Source organism: Bos javanicus, chromosome 10 (assembly GCF_032452875.1).
Source record: "Bos javanicus breed banteng chromosome 10, ARS-OSU_banteng_1.0, whole genome shotgun sequence".
In the NCBI taxonomy this organism is placed as follows: Eukaryota; Metazoa; Chordata; class Mammalia; order Artiodactyla; family Bovidae; genus Bos; species Bos javanicus.
In genome coordinates, this window is record NC_083877.1 from 34,677,959 (window position 1) to 34,704,769 (window position 26,811).

The 26,811-nt window shown below is 40.4% G+C and overlaps 1 long non-coding RNA gene across 1 annotated transcript in view; it reads right to left on the minus strand.

Annotated features, from left to right (window-relative positions):
- Positions 1 to 15,322: 15,322 nt before the first annotated feature.
- Positions 15,323 to 26,811, minus strand: part of LOC133255415 (uncharacterized) — a 119,630-nt gene continuing 108,141 nt past the window's right edge. Inside the window, exons 2-3 of the long non-coding RNA XR_009738935.1 lie at positions 23,142 to 23,267; positions 15,323 to 15,375 (exon numbers count right to left, since the gene is read on the minus strand). This is a non-coding gene — a long non-coding RNA (uncharacterized LOC133255415). The remainder of the gene's footprint in view (positions 15,376 to 23,141; positions 23,268 to 26,811) is intronic.

Here is a 26,811-nt window from a genome sequence, read left to right on the forward strand (position 1 = left end):
AAGAAGAATGGAACTGGAGGAATCAACCTGTCTGACTTCAGGCTATACTACAAAGCTGAAATCATTAAGACAGTATGGTACTGGCACAAAGACAGAAACACAGATCAATGGAACAAAATAGAAAGCCCAGAGATAAATCCACACACCTATGGACACCTTATCTTTGACAAAGGAGGCAAGAATATACAATGGAGAAAGGATAATCTCTTTAAAAGTTGTGCTGGGAAAATTGGTCAACCACTTGTAAAAGAATGAAACTAGAACACTTTCTAACACCATACATAAAAACAAACTCAAAATGGATTAAAGATCTAAATGTAAGACCAGAAACTATAAAACTCCTTGAGGAAAACATAGGCAAAACACTCTCTGACATAAATCACAGCAGGATACTCTTTGCACCACCTCCCAGAGTAATGGAAATAAAAGCAAAAATAAACAAATGCGACATAATTAAACTTAAAATCTTTTTCACAGTGAAGGAAACTATAAGCAAGGTGAAAAGACAGCCTTCAGATGGGAGAAAATAATAGTAAACGAAGCAACTGACAAAGAATTAATCTCAAAAAAATATAAGCAACTCCTGCAGCTCAATTCCAGAAAAATAAACAACCCAATCAAAAAATGGGCCAAAGAACTAAACAGAAATTTCTCCAAAGAAGACATACAGATGGCTAACAAAAACATGAAAAGATGCTCAACATCACTCATTATCAGAGAAATGCAAATCAAAGCCACAATGAAGTACCATCTCATGCCGGTCAGAATAGCTGCTATCAAAAAGTCTACAAACAATAAATGCTGGAGAGGGTGTGGAGATAAAGGAACCCTCTTACACTGTTGGTGAGAATGCAAACTAGTACAGCCACTATGGAGAACAGTGTGGAGATTCCTTAAAAAACTGGAAATAAAACTGCCATATGACCCAGCAATCCCACTGCTGGGCATACACACTGAAGAAACCAGAATTGAAAGAGACTCATGTACCCCAATGCTCATCACAGCACTGTTTACAATAGCCAGGACATAGAAGCAACCTAGATGTCCATTGGCAGATGAATGGATAAGAAAGCTGTGGTACATATACACAATGGAATATACTCAGCTATTAAAAAGAATGCCTTTGAATCAGCTCTAATGAGGTGGATGAAACTGGAGCCTATTATACAGAGTGAAGTAAGTCAGAAAGAAAAACACCAATATAGTATATTAATGCATATATACGGAATTTAGAAAGATGGTAACTATGACCCTATCAGAGAAGGCAATGGCACCCCACTCCAGTACTCTTGCCTGGAAAACCCCATGGACAGAGGAGCCTGGTGGGCTGCAGTCTATGGGGTCGCTAAGAGACGGACATGACTGAGCAACTTCACTTTCATTTTCACTTTCATGCATTGGATAAGGAAATGGCAACCCACTCCAGTGTTCTTGCCTGGAGAATCCCAGGGATGGGGGAGCCTGATGGGCCGCCATCCATGGGGTTGCACAGAGTCGGACATGACTGAAGTGACTTAGCAGCATGACCCTATATGCAAGACAGCAAAAGAGACACAGATGTAAAGAACAGACTTTTGGACTCTGTGGGAGAAGGTGAGGGTGGGATGATGAGAGAATAGCATTGAAACATGTATATTATCATATGTGAAATAGATCACCAGTCCAGGTTCAATGCATGAGACAGGATGCTCAGGGCTGGTACACTGGGATGACCCTGAGGGATGGAATGGGGAGGGAGGTGGAAGGGAGTTTCAGGATGGGGAACACATGTACACCCATAGCTGATTCATGTGAATGTATGGCAAAACCACCACAATATTGTAAAGCAATTAGCCTCCAATTAAAATAAATAAATTTTAAAAATAAATAAATAAAATGCAGAATGACAGTGAAAAAAAAACAAAAAAAGAAAAAAGAAAAGTTTGAAGCTAGCAGAGGTTGACTCATGAGGTTTAAGGAAAAAATGCAATGTCTAGCTAAGATATTGAAGGTGGCTACTCTAATCAAGAGATTTTCAATGTAGAAAAAACATTGCAAGAGGATGCCATCTAGGATTTTCACGGCTGGAGAGAAGTCAATGCCTGGCTTTAAAGCTAAATGATAGGCTGACTTTCTTGTTAGGAGCCAGTGCAGCTGATGACTTGAAGTTGAAATTAATGCATACTTACCATTCTGAAAATCCTAGGGGTCTCAAGAATTATTGTAAATCTATTATACCAGTGCTCTACAGATGATCGCACATCTGTATACAACATGGTTTACTGAGTATTTTAAGCCCACTGTTGAGACTATTTACTGGCAATGCACCTGGTCACCCAAGAGCTCTGATGAAGATGTACAAGATTCATGTTGAAAATGCCTGTTAACACAACATCCATTCTGCAGGCCATGAATCAAAGAGTAATTTTGACTTTTGAGTCTTATTATTTGAGAAATACATTTTGTAAGGTTACAGCTGCAATAAACAATGATTCTTCTCATGGATTTGGGAAAAGTCAATTGAAAACTTTCTGGAAAAGATTCATTATTCTGATGCCATTAAAAACACTTGTGATTCATTACAAGAGGTCAAACTATCAACATTAATATGAGTTTGGGAGAAGTTGATTCCAACCCTCAAATATCCAGTAACCCTATGTAACTTTGAGGGGTTCATGACTTCAGTGGAAGAAATAACTGCAGATGTGATGGAAAGAGCAAGAGAACTAGAGTTAAAAGTGAAACCCAGAGATGTTACTGAACTGCTGCAATCTCATGATCAAAATAGATGAGGAGATGTTTCTTTAGGATGAACAACAATGATACTAATTTCTTAAGATCGAATCTACTCCTGATGAAGATGCTGGGAATATTGTAGAAATGACAACAAAGCATTTAGAATATGTCATAAACTTAGTAAGGCAATGGCAGGGTTTGAGAGGATGGACTTCAGTTTTAAAAAAAGTTCTTCTTTGAGTAAAAATGCTATCAAACAGTGAGTAGGAAATGCACATGGAGAAGGCAATGGCAACCCACTCCAGTATTCTTGCCTGGAAAATCCTATGGACAGAGGAGCCTGGTAGGCTGCAGTCCATGGGGTCGCAAAGAGTCAGACACGACTGAACGACTTCACTTTCACTTTTTACTTTCATGCGTTGGAGAAGGAAATAGCAACCCACTCCAGCGTTCTTGCCTAGAGAATCCCAGGGACGGGGGAGCCTGGTTGGCTGCCGTCTATGGGGTCACACAGAGTCGGACACGACTGAAGCGACTTAGCAGCAGCAGCAGCTATCAAACAATGTTGCATGCCACCACCCAGATCAGTCAGTATTCATCAATATCAAAGCAAGACTCTGCACCAGAAAAAAAGATTACAAATTGCTGGAGGCTCAGATGATGGCTAGCAATTTTTAACAATAAAGTATTTTTAATTGTATTATAAAAATTGTATTTTTAGAGATAATGCTATTGCATACTTAATAGAAGTATAGTATAAACATAGCTTTTATAGGCACTGGAAAAACAAAAAATTATGCAACTCACTTTATTGCAATATTTGCTTTATTGTGTTGATCCGGAACTGAATCTTCAATATCTCTGAAGTGTGCCAATAGAGTCTTCATATTTTTATTCAAAAATTTCCTTCATCTGAAATTACTGACACACTTTGTCTTTTTCCTAATCTTTTTACATGTTTTTATTTTTCATGCTTTACCCTTTGTTTGAAGCAGTGATACTTAGCATTTTTTGTCTTGTTCCTGATTTTTTTTAAAAAATGACATTTTTAACATTTTGCCACTATGTATTAAGTTTGCTGGAAGTCTTTTTGTGATTACTTTTAAATAGCTTCAGAAATGTTGCTTTCTTAGTTAGCTATACATTTTTATAATGAATGGTTGTTGGATTTTATCAAATGCTTTTCCTGCATTTATCAAGGTTACCATATTTTTATTCACTTCAAACTTTAAGATGGTGATCACAATAATATAATTTCTAATGTTTAATTCACTTTGCCTTTTGAAAAACATCTAATTTGTTTTATTTTCTTTTTTTTATTTTGTTAATATGTCACCAGATTCAGTTTGCTAATATTTTTATTTAGCACTTCCATTAATTTATCTATGTTCATGATTGAAATTGCCATGTAATTTTCCTTTCTTGTATGTCTTTGTCTAGTTTTAGAACCAAGTTTTTAGTCACCTTATGAGGTCAACTGAGAAAATATTTCCTCTTTTTTATTATCTAAAAGTTTAGAATTACCTGTTCCTCAGATTATTAGAACTCACCTTTAAAATTATTGGGGCTAGTATTTTCTTTGCAGGAAGATTTTAAATAATTGGTTACATCCCTTTACTAGTTATAGAATCATTTAGACTTTTTAATCTCTTCTGAAGTCAATTTTCATATATTTTTCTCTGAAAATTCATATACCCATCTAGTTTTTCCTAATCCAATGGCATAAAGGTCTATAAAATGTTATATTATCCTTTTAATAAAATGTACAACCTGTGGTTATATTTCCCTTTTCATTCCATTTTTTTCTTTCTCTGTTTTCCACTCATCACTTCTGTCATGAGTTTTTCAAGGTTACTAAGTCTTCTATATAACCCTCCTGCACTGGCTAGAACCCACTTGTCCATTATGGTTTCCTCAGCACCTAGAATCATGCTTAGAGCACTCAAAGTATTCAATAAGTATTTACTGAGTTTTAAAAATGCATGGGAAAAGCATGAGACAATGTGGCTAAAGATCAAGTTTTAACAAACTTCCAAAGCAGAAAACAGTAACTACAAATACACGGGTCTTTCTTTCAAGAAGAAAAAGTAAATAACAGCTTAAAAGTTAGTATGTCCACTGTTTACACCAATCTTCAGTATTTGCCTAGTTTTGATCCCTTTAGATGGAATTACAGATCTTTCAAGATTTAAAACTCACAATCTAGTTGCAGTGGTTTTAATGAAAGGCCTATTTTACACAACACTTGATAGGTTCTGGTATTAGAAACACAGAGATCATGAATTTCCTCATTTTTCTTCACTACCATAGACAGTAATCAACACGTGATCTTGTAACATGTAGTACTGATCCATCACTATTGCTCATTTTCCAAAGTGATGTTGCTGATGTGCTGGAAGTAAAGGGGCCTCATGAAGGCAAAGACACAGAAGAAATGCTGAAAAGAATGAACTTGGCACACATTACTCAACAGAGTCCTTCAAATACTGGATTGTCAAACAGGGAAGTGTGGGCCACTCTTTCAATTTTCAGGAAGAACTCTCTAGTGATCAGCAATTCCAACCCCTGCACCTCTGTTCCTAAACCAAACTGAATCAGGAGGGCCGAAAAGAGAAATCAGTTTTCTACACTTACTCCTCTACACCTTTAATCCATATACTTAGTGGTTTTCTGTTGGAATCTGAACTGAGAGATTAACTGCATGACTCCATAGCTGTAAATAGGATACCTTTGGAGATTAGATTATGCACTGGCCCAAACAAGGCTCTGTAAATCCTAATAAAATCCTTAAACAAATTCTTCTTTTGATATATTTGACAAATTTCTCCCAAAGTGAAATACTGAGAATAAACTTCAGGTAATTGAATCCTGCAGATATGGGGTCAGGACACAATACTTGAAGCCCAAAGATGTAGCTGCTGCTGCTGCTAAGTCGTTTCAGTTGTGTCCGACTCTGTGCGACCCCATAGACGGCAGCCCACCAGGCTTCCCCATCCCTGGGATTCTCCAGGCAAGAACACTGGAGTGGGTTGCCATCTCCTTCTCCAATGCATGAAAGTGAAAAGTGAAAGTGAAGTCATTCAGTCCTGTCCGACCCTCAGTGACCCCATGGACTGCAGGCCACCAGGCTCCTCCATCCATGGGATTTTCCAGGCAAGAGTACTGGAGTGGGGTGCCATCGCCTTCTCTGAAAGATATAGCTAGAAACTACTATTTCCAGCAGTTTAAGTGAATGGCAGTTAGGCAGCAGTTCATGAGTACTGAAATTGAGGAAAAGGGACCAGAAGCAGCCCCACCTCTGCTAATAATCTGAATTTGGCAGATAAGAGTGAATTGAAGTCCCTGAAGAGAAGGCCGTGACCTCATGGAACTCAGGTCAAATGTGTAATACAAGGCAGATGTGATTGGGCTATGGGAAGGAGAAGAATATACTATAGGAGATAGTATCCTGAAAAGACTTAAAGATTGACTGTGTATTTATGTATACTAAAAATGGTTGTGTTTAAATTATAAGTGCAAGAGACAAATGCTATGTATTTGGCATGATTGATACATATTTATAGTACAACTCCAAGCCAGTGCCTAGAACCTAATAGGTGTTCAGTTAATATTTTTAGAAGGGTCTTCCTTGGTGGCTCAGATGGTAAAAAAAAAAAAAAAAAATATGCCTGCAATGCAGGAGACCTGGGTTTGATCCCTGGATCAGGAAGATCCCCTGGAAAAGGGAGTGGCTACCCACTCCAGTATTTTGCCTGCAGAATCCCATGGACAGAGGAGCCTGGAGGGCTACAGTCCCTGGTGGGTTGCCAAGAGTCAGACACAACTGAGCAACTAACAACAAGTCATATAAAGAGTACTGGTCTGGAGACCTGAATTCTAATCCTGACCCTCTCATTAACTAGATGTGTCACTTCAAAAAAGTCACTTAGCTTCTTTGATCATAAGTATTTAAGGCAATGGCACCCCACTCCAGTACCCTTACCTGAAAAATCCCATGGATGGAGGAGCCTGGTAGGCTGCAGTCCATGGGGTCGAGAAGAGTCGGACACGACTCTGAGCGACTTCACTTTCACGTATTGGAGAAGGAAATGGCAATCCACTCCAGTGTTCTTGCCTGGAGAATCTCAGGGATGGCCGAGCCTGGGGGGCTGCCATCTATGGGGTCACACAGAGTCGGACATGACTGAAGTGACTTAGCATAGCATAGCATAGCATTCCTCTATAAAGCAGAAGATAAATTGAAAACTTACAATATCACTTCCTATTTGAAGCATCTATGTCTCCATTAGTGCTACAAGAAGACCAGGTCCCCACACCCAGTAAGACATGCTCTCAGGGAATCACTGAGCAGAATCAAAGCCAGGGAAGTGAATGGAGTGTTCAGCAGCTAGTCTGATGTGACTGGAGAACTGGGCTATTGGAAGAGGATGCAGGTGATGCACATGGAGGAAATGGATGAGCCAGGGGCTGAGAAAAATCACTTAAAGTGGGAGAGGTAAAGAGCTGCTGCTGAAAATGAGCCTGAAGGATGCCAGCTCATCTGTTAAGACCAATGAAGTCTATAACATTGTGAATAGTGATGTCATCCTATATGGTAAAAGGGCAGTGAATACCATTCCTTGGTGCACATACTGATAGGTTTTTTTCAAATAGAAGTGCCTGCTGCCCACCGCCCCCAACCCCAGCCAGAGACTCTGACTCATTAGACATCAGAATTTTTTTTTAATCTCTGTGGTGATTCAGGTGTGTGATGAAAATCATGTGTGTGATGCTTGACAGTTCACATACCTTTCAATGTTATCCTTTCATCTTCACAGCCAGCGTAGATAAGGAGCAGAGTAAACAGAATCATCACTGTTTCACATGGGCAAAAATAGAGTCTCAAAGAAATCACCTCTATCCAAAGGATGAGTAGCAGAATTGAGACTCTAAGTCAATCTGCTGAACCCAGGTTGTGTGCTTTTATCGGAGCTCAGTCACCTAAAATGAAAACAGGGATAAATGAGTAAGAATTTCTCCCCCAATACAAGAAAATATGGAAACCAAAAAGCATGACTTGAAGGTAGCAAAGGGTACATTTAAGTTCAATGAAAAGGTGATTCTTTGAATGTAGTTGACACATTCATGGACCTATTAACCTGAAGACATGCAAGGTGATCGTAGTTTGGAGGAGATTTCAATACATTGATAGATAAAGGATACACTCTTTTGGGCTTCCCAGGGAGTGCTAGTGGTAAAGAACCCACCTGCAAATGCAGGAGATTTAATAGACTTGGGTTTGATCCCTGGGTTGGGAAGATCCCCTGGAGGAGGACATGGCAACCCACCCCAGTCTTCTTGCCTGGAGAATCCATGGAGAGAGGAGCCTGGTGGGCTACAGTCCATGGGGTTTGAAGAATCAGACACAACTTAGCATGGCACAGCACACTCTTTTAACTATTTGAGAGCAAGACTCTTACACACTTGTCAAAGTCCAAAGGCCAAGCTGGTTGTATTATGTTACCAACAGTCTACAAATTATAGTCAGATATTCTCAGAGCTTACAGTCTTATCCACCTCAACCTTCTACTGAAAATTTGCTTATCTGTGCCCTCAGAGGGAAGGAACAGCACAGATAAGTAAAATTCACACAAATCAGCTACAAAAAATGAGGATGTGGTGACGGTCCCATTACCACAAAAGGCCCGGGGCCCCTGGTGACATCAGGCAAGCTAGTTATTACATGATTAATATGGGGAAGGAAACTCACAGTTATCGTATGCCTGCAGTAGGAAAACCCTGTGGGAGATACTGCCTGCGCCATCACAACTGGTCCTCATGGGAATCCCCAAAGGGTAGCGTTATCATTAGGCCCTTTCCACAGGTCAGGGTGGTCAGGCTCAGAGAAGTTCAGTAACATGCTTAATGTTACAGAGCTCCACACAGCAGAACTGAGCTATATCTACCTCCAAAGCTTGTAGTCATTCCACTATATTATGTTTTTCACAGCCAATCCAAGTACAAGAAAACCTGGTGTAACATAATTAGATGCCTCTGCCTTTATGGACGGAGAAGACAATGGCACCCCACTCCAGTACTCTTGCCTGGAAAATCCCATGGACGGAGGAGCCTGGTGGGCTGCAGTCCATGCGAAGAGTCGGACACGACTGAAGTGACTTAGCAGCAGCAGTAGCCTTTACAGAGGGCACCTGAGTGACATCAGGCACCTGAGTGGCTTACATCATTGGCAGCAGCACTCAGAGCACAGGCAGGAAGACAGGACACCTGACCCTGCAGAGTCAGGGGGCATCTGATCTTTACCCTCATGTGTTCATCCAAACTGGGAGTGTTACCCCTGTGTGGGGAGTCCTGCCTCATTTAGTCACTCTGATGTTGCATAACAGATATGGCATTTCCAAAGCAAGGCACGCTAACTGTCCAAAAAAAAAAAAATTGTAAAAGCAAAAATGTTGGCAGCCAGATGGCTGTTAAATAATCAAAATTTTACTGCCTATTACAAAAGCCAGGGCTCATAGAAGCTGCTGCCTTATATTTTGCGGAGTCCTAAGCTTTAAGTGGGCTTCCCTGGAGCTCAGCTGGTAAAGACTCCGCCTGTAATGCAGGAGACCCCAGTTTGATTTCTGGGTTGGGAAGATCTCCTGGAGAAGGGATAGGCTACCCACGCCAGTATTCTTGGACTTCCCTGGTGGCTCAGAAGGTAAAGAATCCACCTGCAATGTGGGAGACCTGGGTTCGATCTGGGTTGGGAAGATCCTCTGGAAGACAGCATGGCAACCCATTCCAGTCAGTATTCTTGCCTGGAGAATCCCCATGGACAGAGGAGCCTAGTGGGGTTTCACAGATTTGGACACAACTGAGCAACTAAGCACAGCACAATACGAGTTTTAAGGAGGGGCTTCCCAGGTGGCGATGCTGGTAAAGAATCTGCCTGCCAATGCAGGAGAAACAAGAGACGCAAGCTCCATCCTGGGTGGAGAAGGTCCCCTAGAGGAGGGCATGGCAACCCACTCCACTCCAGTGGAGAATCCCATGGACAGAGAAGCCTGAAGAGCTGCGGTCCTTGGGTCACAAAGACCTGGACACGACTAAAGCAAATTAGCACACACAAGCACTAAGGAAACATGTAGAATTATACATCCCATCCTTAAATACAACACAAGTGAGAGATATGTAGTTGATTCAGAGGACTGGGTGCCAGAATTTATTCTCACTTTAACATTGAGAAGCCACCCAGAAACATACATCTTGCTGAGTACCAATTAATCCTGATGGAGCATGCCAAACACAGTGGGCACATAAAGCATCAGCATCATCCCTAGCTTACACTGATGAAATGTATGGACGGTAACTTTGCCATAAGCCTCTTTGCTGTGAACTCTGCCGCAAACACTTTTGCTGCAAACGTTTTCGCTGTGTAACTTCATTGGCCATAAGGCATTGTTGCTGCAAAAAAGAACTGATTTACAGTTTGGTTCCATTTCTTGATTGATTCAGTACTCCCATGTTTATACTGCATGAATCTGAAAAAAACTGAGGGTCTCAAATATTTATTATTTGTAGACTTTTTAATGAGGGCCATCTGACTGGCATGAGGCGATATCTCATTGTAATTTTGATTTGCATTTCTCTAATAATTAGTGATATTGGACATCTTTTCATGTGGCTGTTGGCCATCTGTATGTCTTCTTTGGAGTTGTTACCTCTTTACTAACAAAAGAAATTTTAGTGAAAAACAAAATGTGCAATACCAAACGAAGAGACAAATTAACAATCAAAGAAAAAGTATAAAATATTATGAATGAAAAACTTTGAAGACAAGTGTTTAGGTACAATCATAAAATAAAATCAGTTATTTGTGCAGTATTGCAATGGATCTATATACATTTTAAATGTATTCAAATATTCTGTATTTTGCAATGATGACTTTCATGTTTGTTATTTATTTTTTATGCTTATGTCCTTTTCATTCCCCCCCTCTTTTGTTTTATTATTTTTTCTTTTATGACAATATTGCCTTCTGGCCAATTAATTATGCAGTGAGTATATTCAGGCAAAAATTCTTGTGGCAAAGATATTCACTGCAAAGAGGCCTTTGACAAAAATATCTTGAACCACAGAACTGCCTCGTTCCTGCTATCTCCGCATTCCTCACCACATGTCAACCCACTTCCCACTAGCAGGCAGACCCTCTTCTTGAAACACATAGATCTGTCTGTGTTGAATTCCAGCTAAAAATCTTTCCATTGTTCTTAGTATAAAGTTACTTAATTCACATGCACCAAGGTCTATTTTGTTCTTTTTTTTAGTTTCCTAACCATACCTGCCTGCCTCAGGACCTTATCACATGCCAAGATCTGGCCAGAATCATGACTTTCTCCCCACCCCAGCCCACCACCTTAACCAGGCTAATTTCATCCCTCATATTTCTGCCTAAATGTCACATATTCAAAATATCCAAGTTAAGTGTCTCCTCATATTTTCTCATAGCACCCCACTGGTCTGCTTTCAAAACAATGACAATTTGAATGTAACATTTAAGTAAGTCTTTGTTAAAGTGTGTTTTTCTTACTATAAGGTAAACTTCTTGAAAGCACAGGAAAATAACTCACTCATTTCTCTATTTCTAAGTGCCTTCTCATCCTCTGCCGCCCCTTTTGCCTTCAATCTTTCCCAGCATGGGGGTCTTTTCCAGTGAGTTGGCTCTTAGGATGAGGTGGTTAGATCGCATCACTGACTCAATGGGCATGAATTTGAGCAAAGGGAGATAGTGAAGGACAGGGGAACCTGGTGTTCAGCAGTCCATGGGATCGCAAAGAGTCGGACATTGACTTAGCAACTGAACAAAAAGTGACTTCTATATTGATTAAGTTGTTCGTTCAGTAGTTGAATAAATGAATGAATGAACTTGGTTATCCTTTCCCTGAAAGATTTTGTTTTCTAATAAGCTAGGGATAATCCCAAACACATTTCCTTCCAAACTGAGGGTGTGTTCCTGCATGTCAAGTTACCTCTCCTGGGTCAAAGGATGACACACCACACTCGGGTGGATGCTCCCTACTACTGCCAGTTTGGTGTCATGGCATCTCACCTGCAAGATGGTTCTCATGGCACTATCCACAGTCTGGGTTGTAAGCACCAACTCATGTCCTCAGCACACAACACCAGACCATAAGAGGCAAATTCCCTGCTTTACACAAATATGCCTTTTAACAAATATTTGTTGCATTGGAATCTGAAATCCTATGAAAATCACATTTTATACCTAAAAGCTTAGTTCATGATTTCAAATATTGAAATCTATTGTTCACATAGGGGCATGTATATTTAAAAAGTATTTTTCATTTGTTGATTAAGAAAATGCCATGAAAAATTTTAAAAAATAAAATGCAAAGTATAACAATGAAAAAAGAAAATACCATGATCTACTTATACTCTAAAAATTAAAAAAAAAAAAAAACGACAAAACAACAGCATACTGGGAGGTTTAATCTCTTTTTATGGGGCAAAAATTCTACTTCTATCCCAGGAATCTGGAGACCCAGAGAAAGCTATAAGGTATGGGCAGTGTTACAAATGAGCTCCTGGCCCACAGACCTCTGCACAGTCCATGTACCTAGTGGTAACCATGGCAGAGTCTACATATAGATGACTGCAGCACAACAATGGAGAGACAGCACTGAAATAAGAAAACAGCAATTAAAAGCAAAGTTACTAGTTTCTTCCTATATATCATCAAGGTATTTCCAAGTACTGCAGTTAACTGACAGATGTTCAAGAAATGACGTAAAATGACAGGACTAAAAAGCAAGTACATGAAGGACAAGCCCGTGAAGGAGTTAAGGCAGTAACCCAGCTGGGCAGATGAGAGATACTAACGTCCCAGTCTTCATACTTTTCTAGCATCTGATGGTCTAAAGTGCAGAATTAAAGTGCAAAAGACCATTTAAAATATTGAAAGAAAGACAAAGCCCACACATGCTTATGCACACTTACACACATGGAGTATAAATAAGCCAAAAAGTTAATAATGCCCAGATCCTGCATATAACCCTCCAGTCCCCACACTACCAGGGAACTTAGACTCCTTGGTCCTCCCCACTTGGCAACCGTTCCTCTACACCCACCACTCCACTCTGGGACTATGACCAGGGGCCCCTTCTGTTAGTATTCACGGATGCATCATCCTTGTTTAGCACCTGCTGACCTGGCGTCTGATGGGGTCAGCTGACACACCCACCAAAATGATAACAACGGCAGTACCTTAGTATCAGAGACCATAAAGGTACTGATTAAAATAGTTATCTATAAATAAACAATAAGGATTTACTGTATAGCACAGAGAACTACATTCAATATCTTAAACTATGATGGAAAAAAAATTTTTAAGAATATAGATATATACTTATCTTTGTATAATCAAATCACTTTGCTATACACACAACAATAACACAATATTGTAAATCAACTATACTCCAAAAATAAATAGGCAAAAATAAATCCTGGCACAAAGAGGGAGCATATTCTTCAGCAATATTTACAGATGATTTACAGATTTATTTACATAATATCTAACTAGGAAATATTTTATGGGTTACATTGGCCAAATTACGATTGCTTTCATACTTAGTCAAGAAGCAAGGTTTAATCCATTTAACAATTAAAACAAAATAAAACAAACAAAAAAAACATCTATCTCCCTTTCTCTGTTGGACACATACATTTGAAGACCTAAGAGTTTCTGTGCTTTTGTGGAGCTATGTAACCAGCGATAGTTTAGGGATCTATCAAAGCAAATTCTCATTAAATGCCTTATCTCTGGGTTTGTCTTCCATACAAAATATGAGTCACTCTTAGAATCCAACAATTTAAGTTAAATTTGTCTGCACTGAGGTTTCCTTCAACAGGATCATGCTTCACCTCTACCATGTCAGGGTAGCTCTCTTTCCTAGACTTGGACATCCCTGGGTTTACTTCAGTTGTCACCTCAGAGCTTTCCCATAGATCAGTTCAGTTCAGTTGCTCAGTCGTGTCCAACTCTTTGTGATACCATGGACTGCAGCACGCCAGGCTTCCCTGTCCATTACTAACTCCCCAAGCCTAGTCAAACTCATGTCCATCAAGTCAGTGATGCCATCCAACTGTCTCATCCTCTGTCGTCCCCTTCTCCTCCCACCTTCAATATTTCCCAGCATTAGGGTCTTTTCCAATGAGTCAGTTCTTCACAGCCGGTGGCCAAAGTATTGGAGTTTCAGTTCCAGCATCAGTCCTTCCATTGAATATTATATTCAGGACTGATTTCCTTTAGGATGGACTGGTTGGATCTCCTTGCAGTCCAAGGGACTCTCAAGAGTCTTCTCCAACACCACAGTTCAAAAGCATCAGTTCTTCCGCGCTCAGCTTTCTTCACAGTCCAACTCTCACATGCATACATGACTACTGGAAAAACCATAGCTTTGACTAGATGGACTTTTGTTGGTAAAGTAATGTCTCTGCTTTTTAACGTGCTGTCTGGGTTGCTCATTACTTTTCTTCCAAGGAGCAAGTGTCTTTTAATTTTATGGCTGCAGTCACCATCTGCAGTGATTTTGGAGTCCCCCAAAATAAAGTCTGTCACTGTTTCCATTGTTTCTCCATCTGTTTGCCATGAAGGGATGGGACCGGATGCTATGATCTTAGTTTTCTGAATGCTGAGTTTTAAGCCTACTTTTTCACTTTCCTTTTTTACTTTCATCAAGAGGCTCTTTACTTCTTCTTTGCTTTCCATAGATAACAAAAATAAAAATTGAAATTCAAGATTGGAAACTGGCATCAACATCCCATTGGCTGTTACTAAGAAATCAGATAATGGGAGAAACTTAGATCTTACTCCTGAGTAGCCCAGTTTTATCACGTCTTAGTACAAGCAGTTTGGAGAAGGCCATGGCACCCCACTCCAGTACTCTTGCCTGGAAAATCCCATGGACTGAGGAGCCTGGTAGGCTGCAGCCCATGGGGTCACTAAGAGTTGGATGCGACTGAGCGACTTCACTTTCACTTTTCATTTTCATGCATTGGAGAAGGAAATGGCAACCCACTCCAGTGTTCTTGCCTGGAGAATCCCAGGGATGGGGGAGCCTGGTGGGCTGCTGTCCATGGGGTCGCACAGAGTCGGACACGACTGAAGCGACTTAGCAGCAGCAGCAGCAGCAGTACAAGCAGTTGGTTGCTGCTTGTGTTACTGATGGGATTATCTATCATTCTACCATTGTGGTCTAACAGCTGAGTTTTAAAGTTTCTTTGATCTTAAAGATACCCTTTTAGAAATGAAGTTTGTCTTAGGAGAGACCACATCTTCTAGCTCCATTAGATTATACAATTCATTATTTAAGACTCAGAAAGGTCTAATACTGAAAGAAGTAAGTATTGTATTTACTTCCCATTTTTTTCCCCAGTTGTGGTCAAAATTATGCCACCATAGTTCGTGAGACCTTGGGTGGATTACCTAACTGCACAGAGTTCAACTTGGCCCTCTTTCAAAAACAGAGATTTCAGACTTTTTATGTCATACTATCATAAAAAATGTTCATTATACACCTATAAATTTCAGAAAATATACAACATGATATTTACCTTAATCTTTGAAAGTCATATAGCATAAGGAACATGGTGATCATCTAAGCACTGTAAAAAGTAAAGTGGAGGACAGTGATTACATTTACAGCAGAAAGGATGAGTGTGGCTTGGAGAAAAGTATCTTTCAGACAGTATTTTAATTAAAGAATCTCAATTTTACAAGTAATAAGTGAATATATTCATATAAGCATAAGACATGTGAGGTAATACAGCATAGTTCATCTGTTTAGAGTTAGTCTTGAGGTCAAATTTCAGCACATATCTGCTGGCCATGTGACCTTGAGCATGTTGGTTTATTCTGCAGCTCAATTTCTTTACCTGTCAAATGGGGACTAAATTGGCTTTTGGTAAGCCATGGTTCTGACTCTTTGCAACCCCATGCACTGCAGCATGCCAGGTTTCCCTGTCCTTCAGACACGACTGAGCAACTGAACAACAGCAAAAGTCATAGATGCTCCACAAATAATAGTAAATGTGCTGATTTGCTAAGAGTGGCTGGAAGGTAACTCCCGGAGAGGGGAAGTAAACAGCTCCAAAAGCAATCAATGATGGATTCATTCCTTTATCCATTCCTTATTCAATCACTCTTCCAGCATTTGTTAAGAATAAAACTTACTATGTGATAGGAACCATGCTAGTGTTTGAGTGTTCATCTTTAAGTAAGAGAGCAAGACAGGTACACAGGTACTAGCAGTGCAGAGTTAAGTGCCAGAAAAGAGGGAGTGGATGAGGCTACTTTGCACGAGGGTTGGACTGTGAATGCCAGAGAAGAGTGGGCAAGGCAGTCACAGAGATGTATTACATTCCAAGGATGGGATGGCCAGTGGCTATGTGGAAAGAGCATGGAGACGGGCACGGTGTTCCTCGTGTTTGTAAGGTCTGGACTGAGTGCATTATCTGAAGAATAATGGGTGCTCGGTAATGTGTGCGAGAAGAGGAAGGAAAGAAAAGTGTTCCAGATGTGAGAGTGAGGTAAAGAATTCGAGAAAAACTAACACAGCTGAGATAAATATGATGAGAAACAGATGTGTGAGATGAGTAGAATGGGATGAACCAGTGCTTACTGATGGATGGCCGTGAAGTGGAAGGGGCAGTAGTCATGAAATACAGATGCCCTCTCCATGGTCCTCGTTTAGCCATGAGCCTCTTGCACGGCCCTGAGCAAGTCATCTCAGTATCTCTCGATTCCAATTTCCTCACCTCTGAAATCAGGGAACTGAATCCACTCTGAGAACTATTTCAACTCTTTCCCCTTCCACTTAGAATTCAGGAAGCTCTCACCCACCATTTCTAGTTTCCTGTTCTCCTACATGGCAAAATACAGGAGCCTAAGGGAAGCAGAATCACATGATAGGAAGGAAGAATACAACCTTCCCAGGCTTATAAAGGAAAATTCTAGAGCTTTAGGATTAAAGTGATAAGTAGTTTGAGCTGCCATTTTACTAAGCTTAATGAATTGGCCACTCAAAAAAAAAAAAAAAATCTGCAATGTTAAATATTTTTATTGCCTGAAACAACTGAAAAAATATTGTGGGAACATGAGGGGTGAAAGGATTTTTGGAAAAAAGGGTCTTTCATCAATGAAACACACCCTCTCCCCACCACGAGGGTTAACTCTTTAACCTCTTCATAAATTTGACCTTACCATATGAAGAGAATTATTTACAAGTAGATTTCTAAACCCATTATCCTTTAGCTTATGCTGAAAATTATCAACTACTAGCCTGATCAGGCTGTGTAGTTTAATTAATCATAAGTCCCTGATAGCTCAGTTGGTAAAGAATCCACCTGCAATGCAGGAGACGCCAGTTCGATTCCTGGTTGGGGAGATCTGCTGGAGAGGGGATAAGCTACCCACTCCAGTATTCTTGGGCTTACCTTGTGGCTCAGCTGGTAAAGAATCCGCCTGCAATGTGGAAGACCTGGGTTTGATCCCTGGGTTGAGACGATCCCCTGGAGAAGGGAAAGGCTACCCACTCCAATAGTCCAGCCTGGAGAATTCCACGGACTATATAATCCATGGGGTCGCAAAGAGTTGGACACAACTAAGCCACTTTCACTTTCAAAGACAATTTAATATTACTGTCACAATTCCTTAAGTCTAACTCCCCTGACTTATTTGTCTTTAAAAGCAGCACTGGCCTGGTATATAGAAGATTCTCAGGAGATATTCATTAAATGCATGATCTGGCAGAGGAAAAGCCAAATCCTGCCTGGGTGTCCTGGAGTCCTTTTGTCTTCTCCCTTGAACTAGGAGAGCCATGAAGATCCAGTGACCTCAATATAAGCAATTCTGCATAAGCATGTGCAAGCTGTATCATTTGTAGATATGAAATTAGACGCATCCCAAAGTCACTAGGGAAAAACCAGAGATGCCAAGTAAGGTGTGAGGTCTCAGGCTGCTGAGTTGAGCCTACTGTTATCATTTTGATGAAGGCAGTGAGGTTCCTCAGTTGTGGGGAAAGAAAGCAAGCCTTCCCAAATATCTAATATCAAAACCATGTGCCTTTTAGGTGAATAGCCATGGATACAGTCTCCTTTGGGGAGAAAAAAAAAATCCTATTAAAACTGAAGCTTCAGCAGATTTCCAGATGCACTCAACAATGAACAAATTATTCCTGGGCCGGCCCTCTAGGCAGAGTCTTTGACTTCCCTCCCAAGATACCCTCTCTCCAGATGAAACAAACTTTTTTTTTTAATTAATTTATATTTTTAATGAAGGATAATTGCTTTACAGAATTTTTGTTTTCTGTTAAACCTTGACATGAAGCAGCCATAAGTATATATATATATTCCCTACTTCCTGAACCCCCCTATCTCCCCCGAAATCCTACCTCTCCAGATTGACACAGAGCCCCTGTTTGAGTTTCCTGAGACATACAGCAAATTCCCATCGGCTATCTATTTTACATGTGGCAATGTAAGTTTCCATGTTACCCTTTCCATACATCTCACCCCCTCCTCCCCTCCCCCCATGTCCATAAGTCTACTCTGTATGTCTGTTTCTCCACTGCTGCCCTGTAAGTAAATTCTTCAGTACCATTTTTCTAGATTCCGTACATATGTGTTAGAATATGATATTTATCTTTCTCTTTCTGACTCACTTCACTCTGTATAATAGGTTCTAGGTTCATCCACCTCATCAGAACTGACTCAAAGGTGCTCTCTTTTATGGCTAATATCTCATTGTGTATATGTACCACAACTTCTTTATCCATTCATCTGTCGATGGACATCTAGGTTGCTTCCATGTTCTAGCTATTGTAAATAGTGCTACAATGAATAATGGGATATATGTGTCTTTTTCAATTTTGGTTTCCTCAGGGTATATGCCTAAGAGTGGGATTTCTGGGTCATACAGTGGTTTTATTCCTAGTTTTTTAAGGAATCTCCATACCATCTTCCATAGTGACTGTATCAATTTACATTCCCACCAACAGTGCAAGAGCATTCCCTTTTCTCCACACCCTCTCAAGCATTTACTTTTTTGATGATGCTCATTCTGACTGGTGTGAGGTGATACTCATTGTGGTTTTGATTTGCATTTCTCTAAAAATGAACAATGTTGAGCATCTTTTCATGTGTTTGTTAGCCATCTGTATGTTTTCTTTGGAGAAATGTCTGTTTAGGTCTTTTTCCCACTTTTTGATTGGGTTGTTTGTTTTTCTGGCATTGAGTTGTATGAGCTGCTTGTATATTTTTTAAATTAATCCTTTGTCAGTTGTTTCATTTGCTATTAATTTCTCCCACTCTGAGGGTTGTCTTTTCACCTTGCTAGTTTCCTTTGCTGTACAAAAGCTTTTGAGTTTAATCAGGTCCCACTTGTTTACTTTTGTTTTTATTTCCATTACTCTAGGAGGTGGGTCATAGAGGCTCTTGCTTTGATTTATGTCATCGAGTGTTCTGCCTATGTTTTCCTCTAAAAGTTTTATAGTTTCTGGTCTTACGTTTAGGCCTTTAATCCATTTTGAGTTTATATTTGTGTGTGGTGTTAGGAAGTGTTCTAATTTCATTCTTTTTTCCTAGTAAATGTCTATGCTCCCTATTGATTCAGGGAAACACTTTGAAGAGACTTAGACAACATGCATTGTTACAGGGACAAAAAGTTGGCCATCTCTGCAGGCAAAGCAATACGAAATAATAATTTCAGGAGGCAGAATGTGTGCTTTCTCCCCTTGCTTTCAACTCCAAGAATATGAACAAACAAATTGGTTATTCCAATCTTTGTTTTATGGATCTTTTCAGAAATTATTTTTGGTACTATTTTCCTATAAGAAATGCAGAAGACTGGCAGCAAATTCTTTCAACCTATTGTCCTGATCACAGTGCCAGTAACATAATAGGCTTTCAATAAAAATTGCTGATAAAAAACACATTGAAGGAAATGCATTAGTTTTCAGTTTTGTGTGCAGTGTCCATCTATGGCAGTGGTTAAATTATCTCACCCTTCCAGCTCATCCTTTACTTTATCAAGTCATTTTCCAACAGAATTCTTTCTATCACTTGGGCTACTTTCTGATGAATTAGGAAATTAAGGCTGGGAGAGAAGGTTCAAGCCCCTGGGTCAATGCAAAGGCAGAGCAGGGAATTCTATTAAGAATTTAAACCACAAGTTCACTTTTCCTTGGCAGTGGGCATGCTTCCAGAAGCACTGGGTCATCACCATCCTTCCAGCTGTGTCCTCTATATTCCTGCATATTCATTCATTCATATAATTGTATCGCTCAGGAGAGGGAGCCCTAACAAACAAGGACAGTGACTGTGACTCAGAGAACCTATGAGTTCTTCTGGATTTAAGGACGTCAAAGAAGAAAATATTCAAAGTCAACACAACAATTAACACGTTAACTATTCTAATATCTTCTTCTTAACATCTCCTAGGGGTGAGTTGGAGAATACTAATATTGGAGCTTGAAAAGAGACTGGATGGCTAATTTTAAGAACAATTTGAGCCCCTTCACTTAATAAGCATTCTTCAAAGCACAGGAGAAGTAAAAAAGAAATATTTTAAGTTGGTATTTTCCAGTCCACTAAATTTTCTAACACAAAATTCAGTGCCCTTTTTAAGTCTCCCAGTAGCCTTATTAATTCTTAGTGACAAGGATACTGTCCTTAACTTTTCATTTTGGGTATATCTTGATGGCTAATATATGAATAATTTGTTGCTGTTCAGTCACTTGGTCATATCTGACTCTTTGCGACCCCGTGGACTGCAGCACACAGGCTTCCCTGACCTTCACTATCTCCTGGAATTTGCTCAAACTCATGTCCATTGAGTTGATGTTAACAGTTAGTGCCTCTTAAATTTTTCTGAGTACTGTCATTTCTCTAAAAATTAACTTATGGTACTTTTAAACAAAATTTTTCCTTAATTTATGCATATTTATTCAGTAAACATTTATTTGGCACCTACAGTATGCAAGTTACTGAACTAGACTATGGAAAATGTAAGGATGAGACATAGTTTGCTGGGAAACTATTATCCCAGGATAATAGTTTGAAGAACCATCTACTATCTACCACCCCGGGAAAAACAGAAACCATTGTATTTCAAATAAAGTCAATTTAATATATGGGATTAGGTTACTCAGGTGATGGAAGAGCCAGAAGCCCATCAGAGGATGGTGAAGCAATACTGAAATAGAAAATAGCTGGTAGCACCACCATCCCTAGGCAGGAAGAACAAGAAGGTTGTGTTTCCAGAACTCAGGAGTAAGGACCACCTATCAAAGCTGGAGCTATAAGTTTCAGTTGAAGCCTCAGAGAAGATACATTTCTCCTAGAGACATCTCTCAGGGCATGGGGGTCAGAAGACCCCAGTTTCTGATGCCAGTACTACCAAGTATGAAACCCACCCAGTTGACCCAGGAGTTTGGGCTGTACAGCCCACAGGTTCAGCCTCTGTGATAAAGGGCAGAGTAAGAAAAGGTAAAGAATGAACCTGAGAGCAAGCAGACCATATACAGTGAACTTTGACACCTGTGTGGGAGCAAATTCAAATTAGCAATATTAGGAATATATAGAAAGAGTAAAAGAAATGTTCAATAATTTTGCCTTAACATAGTCACAAAAAATAATGAAAATTTAGAGAAAAGATGTATCAATTTGGGGGCTTCCCTCGTGGCTCAGTGGTAAAGAATCCACCGGCCAGTGTTGGAGACACAGGTTCGATCCCTGGTCCAGAAAGATCCCACACATTCTTCGGAGCACCTAAGCCCATGCACTACAACCACTGAGCCTGCATTCTGGAGCCTGCACGCCGCAACTGCTGAAGCCTACACACCCTAGAGCCAATGCTACAGCAAGAGAAGCCACCGCAATGAGAAGTTTATCCACTGCAATGAAGATCAGCCCCTGCTCACTGCAACTAGAGAAAAGCCCATGCAACAATGAAGACCCAGCACAGCCAAAAATAAATAGATACATCAATATAATTTAGAATTGCTGATACTTTATGACAGAGGCAGCACTTTGGGAAATCTAGGAGAAGTGGATAGAATTTTGAAAACTAGAAGAGATATAGAAAGAATTCTACTTTGCAAAAGCCTCTAAGGTAGGTAAATATTCTGGAATCATGTACTGGGATCATATTAAAGATGGACAAAAGTACCAAGCTAAGGAATATGAATTTTTCCTGGTATATGAGGAATCACTAAGATTTAGGGACAAGGAAGTGATAAAAGCAGAGTTGTGCTTTAGGTATTATTTTTGCAGCAGCATGTGAAATCCATTGGGCATGCAGATGTCAGGGAAGAGGGAATAAAGTCTGAAAGAAAGGCATGGCCGTGGGATTTCATGGAACCTTTTCTAATTGGTGGAGTGTCATCTGGTTGGAGGTATGGGGCAAACAATTGGAAATGAGAGCCCCCTGAGAGCTCAGAAAGGGTGTCCAGACTGTGTGTGTATGTGGGGGCACCCTATGCAAATAATATAAGATGAAAACCTGAAAGAAAGTAAGAGAGTCACGCAGTCGTGTCCGACTCTTTGCGAGCCCATGGACTGGAGCCCACCAGGCTCCTCTGTCCATGGAATTCTCCAGGCAAGAATATTGGAGTGGGCTGCCATGCCCTCCTCCAGGGAATCTTTCTGACCCAGGGATCAAACCCAGGTCTCCCTCATTGCAGGTGAACTCTACTGTCTGAGCCACCAGGGAAGGCCTAAAACCTTCCCTGAAGATGGATAAAATTACATGGACAGAAAAACAGAAGAGAAACATGCTTCAGAAAAGCCTTGGACATAGAGGAAGAGGAGCTTAAGAAAAGAAAAGGAGTCATAGGAGAAGAAAAAAGAGATCAGGAGAGGACTGCATTTCAGTGGAAAGAGTTTCAGAAAAAAAGTGAATGAGTGTGTACATAAAATGAAGCAGAGAAGACAAGGAGAATGAATTCTGGAAAGGGTGGTAGGATTTTTCATTTTCTTAAGAATTTTAGAAAGTATCCAGAACTGAATTTGAAATCCAAAGACTTGGGTTCAAGGCACACATAAAATAATTTCTTTCTACATCATACATTCTGCTTATGTATTATTCCTGCTCTCTCATCATTTTAGTACAATGGAAATTGTTGCATCCTCTTTGGTTCTTCTCTTCAGGATGATCTTTCAGTTCCTACACCCTCTACTACATGTTTTGTACTCTTGACATCCCCCAGGACAATGCAGTCCCACGTCACAACGCCCATCAGAAGTCCAGTCATCCACAGCCAGTGGCAGGAGTTGAGGGGAGGGAGCACACCATATCTATAATTTGACTTCCTAAAGCTTTGCCCATTGACATGCGTTTAGAAAGGACTTAGGGCATAATGGCAAAGACTGACCTGGAAAATCGAGCTAGCATCTTACTTTTGCAGTGAAGTCTCAACAAAACACAGAAAGCATGCTTTTGTAATAGGCTTCATTAACATAGTTTCAGTTTATCGTTTGTAGACATTCTGCAGAAAGCACTGAAAAAGAGAAAATACAAGTTAGAATGACACATGTTTATGAACTAGCATGTTGGCCTTTCAAGAAATTTATGCATTCTAGAGAAGCTATTATCCATAGTACTAAGTTTAAACCACTTAGACTGTAATTCAAAACCCTACACAATCTGATAACAGCCTACTTTCTCCAGCATTCTCTCTCTAACCATGCAGTCAATAACTCAACAAACACTTAACTCTCTCCCAGGCATCGTGCCAATCATTACACTGAGCACACACCACCGCCACCACCCTCACCAAGCCTTTTCCATTAAACACTGCAGCCACCGCCGCTCTGCGGGTCAGGCTCCTCTCCGTGCATACTAAAATCCCTCTAGAACCTGTGCCTTTGCTTTTAAATGCTTTCCATTTAAATCTAGCTCCACCACTAACTAGCTGTGTGAACTGGACAAATTTTTTAAACTCTTTATGCCTCCGTTTTCTCCTTTTTCATCCTTATAGTGTTATATTGTGACGATCAAACACATGCGAAAAGCACCTATGCAGGTATGTAAAGGTACTTAGAAGCTACCAGGGATTCGGTAGGTATTCAATCACTGTTAAAAGAAGTAGCAGCAGCAGTAGTAGTCTAATGCTCAATCCTAGATGTACCTTCTTTATAACGCTTTCCATGATCATTCCAGCTCATGTCCAGGACTCCAATGCAGTCTTGCATATGTCTTATATCTTTAAATAGATTAAATGCCCCTTAGAGGCAGACTGTTACACTTTTATATTCTCCGAATACATGAAAGCACGTGTACCACAGTGCCTAATGGTAACTGAGATATATAGAATATATATATACATATATGCATAATCTCTATATATGTATAGATAGGTACATATCTGTATAATGCAGATATATACTATGTACATATCCGTTATTATACCTATATTTACCCATGTTACCTATATTACCTATTCTATATATACATATTATATATGTTACCTATACTGTTATAATATCTATAGAAAAATATATATAACCTATAGATATAAAACGTATGTATATAAAATACATTATAATATATATCATATATAATAAGTGCATGCATGCTAAGTCGCTTCAGTCATGTCCAACTCTTTGAGACTCTATGGACTGTAGCCTGCGAGGATCCTCTGTCCATGGGATTCTTTAGGCAAGGATACTGGAGTGGTTTGCCTTGCCCTCCTTCAGGGGATCTTCCTGACCCAGGGATCGAACCTGTGCTTTTTATGTCTCCTGCATTGACAGGCAGGTTCTTTACCACTAGCTTCCCTTGGGAAGCCCAGTGTATAATACAGGCATACATAATATGTATACACATATTTATATACACATACATACACACAATGTGTTTGGACTACTTTAGTGGACTCTAAGGAAAACTTTTGGGTCCACTAAAGTCGTCCATTCCTGTACTCTTGCCTGGAAAATTCCATGGACGGAGGAGCCGGGTGGGCTACAGTCCATGGGGTCACTAGGAGTTGGATACAACTGAGCGACTTCACTTTCACTTTTCACTTTCATGCATTAGAGAAGGAAATGGCAACCCACTCCAGTGTTCTTGCCTTGAGAGTCCCAGGGACGGGGGAGCCTGCTGGGCTGCAGTCTATGGAGTCACACAGAGTCGGACATGACTGAAGCGACTTGGCAGCAGTAGCAAGGAAAATTGTGTGAAGATGGTGAACTGTTATCCTTTCATCACCAGGGAACATCAGTTTGTAGCTAACAAAATGCGAAGAGAGTGACTATAGAATTTCCTTCTCAATGAATCTTTAATAACCTCGCTGCTTCTTGTAAGTCTGGGTTGGCTTAGACTCATTCCTGCTAGAGGTTGAGCAATGGATTAAATATTTATAGTTTCACCAGTTCACCCCATCATAACACCTCTAGATCATCATGCTGCCGAAACTTGATTTGTTAAGCACAGTTAACAAACTGTGACCCTATATCCCTGAACTTCACCCACAGGCATGTTGTTGGGACCAGACAAGGCTGGTCTGTTTCTGGTAAGACGAAGAGCAATCAGCTTATGCTTTGACCGTGCAAAGAACTGATTACAGCTGCTACAGAGGTAATCAGCAAAGAATGTCAGGAGGAAATGGCCCAAGGGAGTAGAAATGCTTTTGCTCTCTAAGATGGTAGTTTCACAAGCCAATGGACAAACGACAAGCTGGAAATAGCACACACTGAATATTCGTGATAGTACTGGGAAACAGTTTTAGTCTGTAAGCTGGACCACACGTATACCACCCCGTGCTTGGAAGGAACTAGTGCCTGAAACAGATAAGTTTCCCGACATGACTAACTTATTGAGTGACTATCTTTCTGCCTGCTTTCCCCCACATACTGATGGGAAATGAGGCATCAAGGAATGCACAGGCTTGAGGAAGCCCAGATAATATGAGGGACATGCTCCCTGGGGTGAGTCTTGTGAGACAGAAATGGACATGCTGTCCTCAGTCCTGGGCTCACCATTGCTTCTACATCTTCAGAATCAAAGGGGGGAGACCTAACACTTTCATTCACCTGGAGGTCTGTGCCAACACCAACGCTAGACTGACAGTAAACATTAAAGTGCGCAATTTTGTGAATTCCATATCTCATTTAAAAACTGAACCATTGCAAAGTTAATCCTGCAACATCATCACAGTCACCCAGGCTCAGGTGTATTTGTCATGGTTTCCCAAGTTTTGTCCTAAAGAATCGTGGTTCCATGAATTATTAATTGGAAATTCCTGAAAGCAAGGATTCAGAAGTCAAGTGAGTTTGGGAAAGTTGTCCGAATATGCCTCCTTGAGCAGGAGAGAAAGGAGGGAGTGCCAGCCTTGGTCCGGTGATTACATGGCCTCTGGGCTCAAGCCCTGGAGCAGCAACACACACTGGCAAAGGTTATCAGTGAAATGCATCAGGGCCTCTCAGGGAAGGACTCTTCCTCCTGGTGACTCTGGGTAGCCTACAGGAAGAACTCCTAACCCTCCATATGAAAATGCATTTCCTGTGGCCACATGAAACAAGTCTGAATATTCCCAATAAATTCTTCAAACCGCAGTTTTCCAGAAATATGTACGCCTCTAAAAGATAATTTTTTTTAGAAAAAGTTGAAAGTTGCCAGCAAAAGTCTTGAAAAAGAGCAGCAGGATATACAATATGATTGTATTGTATGATGATACAAGATCATCACCTACCTTCTTGTTGTTCTAAGATGTAGTTCTTTAAGCAACAAATGAGTTATTAAATGAGAATTTCTGTTAGGGAGCCACTGACTGAAACCACTGGCCTTGGCCAGATATGATGATAATGCTTGCCTGAGTTGTCTCACAACAGGAGGTCGAGAAAGAACATGATGCTGCAAGTGAAAAACTAACCAGGAGAACTGGGGAGGGATCAAAAGGAGGGAGGACATATTAGTCCATAGTATGTCTCGTAAAACTAACCCTGAAGAATTCGAGAGGGGCCAAAAGGAGGTGTATGTCCTGCCTACCTCCCAGAAACCCTCATGCTGAACTCCATCTTGGCTGAGAGATGAACACACCACCA